We start from the raw sequence: 3,474 nt of genomic DNA, 5'->3' as shown, positions 1-3,474 counted from the left end.
CCAAGATAGTTTCTTAATTAAAATATAATTTCCAAAATTCCCGTCTCGCTCACTCGATCGGTATAACTTTGCAGATCGAGCGAGCTGAAATTCACAACCTACTGTTTTGCAAATACAGCGGCCGCTCGATCTGCAAGATGTTGCAGATCGAGCGAGCAACTTTTCTCCTAGCGAGCAGCGATTTTAAAAAATTCATATCCAGAGATCTAGCCGTCGGATTGAACTGAAATTTGGACAGAAGCTTTAAAACATCTTGAATTTAATTCTGAACAGTGGAGATTGTATTTGGAGCTCTCTAAAATTTAAAATGATTTTCTGATCATTGCTGCACCGTAATTCATTCTCGCGCAATATCTTTTCCATCTTTTCCTCGACAAAACGCTACGTCCTATACAATAAACACGGAAGAATGTAATGTAGACAAAAAAAACTTAATTAAAACAAATGAATGCACGCACAAACGACAATAAAATGATAATAAAATATGCAACACAAACATGCCCATCACTTACTTTGTGTTTGCTACGTATTGGTTGTTACATTAACTTTGTGTTATGTTGTTGGGGCGATGATGATGGCTATAGGTAACTCTCATAACCAGTGAACCGACGTTGAGCCAAAAGGTGGAGATTTGTTGGGCTTTCGCCCAACTCATCTTTTTGTTTCCCAGCCCACTTCCAAAAGTCCCTTTCTAGTTTTCTCCCCAACCACCCTAATAACTATTTTGTGTACACTTTTCTTCTTCTACCGCTAAGAAGTCTTCTTTCTGCGTGAGACAAGGGGCTGCCGACAACACCCATTTTCTCCATGATTTTGGGAGATTGAAATCTTGGTAAGGAGCTCTTTTTCTATATATATGGTAGAGCGGTCGATTGCTAGAGTCAGGGAGACAGAAAGAGATTGAGATGAGAGTTGAGCTTCTGCGTGTCTTACCTCTTCCGGTGACTGAGTGTCATCTCTTTGCTTTGTGCGGTTCTGTGTGAACCTATCTCGAGCGTGGGATTGAGCTTCTACTGTGAAATTTTTGTGAGATTAGGAGGGCAGTGAGCATCAGGAGTGGGAATCCTTTGGTCTTCATCGTAGATTGCTGGAGAATAGGAGAAGGCGTAGCGTCCGAGCTCCGAGTGCTTCTAATTTATTGTTCTTGCTTGTTTGTTTGTGTTTCTGTTTATGTGCAGGTACGAAACAGAGAAGAAGAAGAAGCACGGCAGATCGAAGAAAAGAAAGAATGAATTTAGGAAAATGAATCGCGGTACATGTTTGCTTTTAGCTTGGTCATCTAACTTGACAGGGATGTACCATTCATTGTGAAAGCTAATAACAGATCATACTATACATATATATAGTTTCTGTTACACAGTCGTCGGTTGTGAACTTGTGAAGCATTTAAGAACCATCGTGCAAGATCTTCATCTCGGGACGAAGCCAACGGAATGAGAGGCTACTTCATTTATTGGCGTCAGGCCATTCAAGAATGCCCTTCTCTGATTCAGACAGGTTTTTCTCCTTCTAGCAAGCCCAATTAGTAATCTCTGTAGTTGCGCTTGTAATATCGATCCAATCTCTATTCGAATGACGAAACGGAAAATTTGAGTTGTACGGGTTACTTGGGTTATCATGATAGACAACATAAACATGACACATGACAATTCCATGTTGTCCGAGTAGCCGAAAACGAAAAGCAACAGTTAACTAAGATTGTGGTCATGTAACGCGAAAGCTCAAGGTATTCTCAATTTTTTCATTCTGTAAAAATTATTAATTTTTATGATAGAGGTATTAGTTTTTAGCTTTGAATAAGAGCAATTTATCAATAATTTTTTTTATTTTTGAAGAATGCAATATATTAAGATTTATCATCCAGCAAAATGCAATATATTAAGATTTATCATCCAACAATGAAATAAGAGTTTTGTTTCGATCTGAATAAGAGCACTGCATCAAAAAATTGTTGGGAAGTTTTTATCATCATCCAACAATGAAATGGCCAAGAGACACAAGGTACTGTGTTCCATCTCTCATTTGAGAGGGCTACTGTTGGATAATATTTTAACAAGATATGTTGAAGAACAAGTAAAGCAAGATAAGGTAATCGCGACCGTGAGTGATTTGGGATTAAACAGTGGTTGCAAGTCTCGATCACCATACATACATATATATATAAATACATAACAACAAAGTATATATAGGCGCTCAATACTGAGCACACGTCTGGGATAAAGAAACCATAAGAAAATTCATCATCATTTTAAGCTTCACCCAAGACTCAGTAGCTTCAATAAAACCCATGCTGAAGTAAAGGTTAATGCATGTCAATTCCTTCTTGTTTACACCAGACCACGTCATTTTAAGGGTGTATAATCCCTGCATGCAACATAATACGCATCTAAATGTCAAATTTATGTTTGATTATCAACCTTTTCGTCGGGGGGTTGGTTCGAACTTGGTGATTTGTCATGTTGTAACACCACAAGTCTACAACGTGGGAATGCTTATGCTATATAATTAAGATCATGTTAAATTTTTTTAAAAAAAGGACTCCTAAAATACAGATAGGATAAATGACTTACAAGTTCAAATGGTGTGATTTTAGGCAATCCTTGCTTGTGAGTTATTGTAAAACTGTCGTTGGAAATGGACACTTTATCATTTGACACAGGTAATGAGTCTCACCGTGTGTGTAAAATCCCCAATATGCAACATCAATTTCAGTTTTCCACCGAAATTTTTTTCATCTGCATGTATGGACACCTCTGGTAAGCCTTCAGCAAAATAGAACATAACAATTTGTTCTTTATATTAAACTTTTGAGATGCCTACTGAGTATAAACTGAATATGAACGATGCTCGATGTTTATAATTTGCTCTCGATCGGTGAAGATTTCGTGAGCAAGTGTTAAATTTCCCCTATACATACTCCCAAACTAAGGACAACTGAAACTCAAGCCTCAAAAATACGAAACTGGTGCTTTACATTCACGTTGCAGTTCACCAATTGTAGGACCATAAATATTAAAGCAACTATCAAGAAATTACCCATAGCCGTGTTAATTGAAAAGGTTGTGATACCGATGAAAATTTATAATATACTAGCGTACTTATATAATATTATTTTACCTATTAGAGAAAATTTGGATTTTAAATTATTGATGACTACACGTCGATTTACGCCATATATATATATATATATATGAAATTTATTTTAAAACATATATTTTCATTGCATGCATGCAATTTTTTTTTTTTTTATGTTTTTACACCAAAAGTCATGTGAGATTAATTAACACAATTAATGTTGGAATTAACTCAAAAATTTGGAAAGCCAAAGGACCAACCATGAAACTCCCACCATCAATGATCATTATGACCATGATTAAGGACTTTTATGACCATTAAAAGTGTATTTTCACCTTCTACTAAACCTCACCTATAAATAGAGCTCAAAGTTGGAGAAATTAGATACACTAAGCACAA

General features: G+C 36.3%; 1 long non-coding RNA gene across 1 annotated transcript; it reads left to right on the top strand.

The window, feature by feature from the left end:
• Positions 1–779: 779 nt before the first annotated feature.
• On the top strand, positions 780–1,599 carry LOC140867632 (uncharacterized). Its single transcript, XR_012145212.1, has 2 exons — positions 780–1,252; positions 1,347–1,599. It is a non-coding gene; the product is annotated as an uncharacterized lncRNA (long non-coding RNA).
• Positions 1,600–3,474: the final 1,875 nt, after the last annotated feature.

Source organism: Henckelia pumila, chromosome 4, assembly GCF_033568475.1.
Source record: "Henckelia pumila isolate YLH828 chromosome 4, ASM3356847v2, whole genome shotgun sequence".
Classification (NCBI taxonomy): Eukaryota; Viridiplantae; Streptophyta; class Magnoliopsida; order Lamiales; family Gesneriaceae; genus Henckelia; species Henckelia pumila.
The sequence above is the reverse complement of the archived record's forward strand: the minus strand, read 5'-3'. Positions and strand labels throughout refer to the sequence as shown.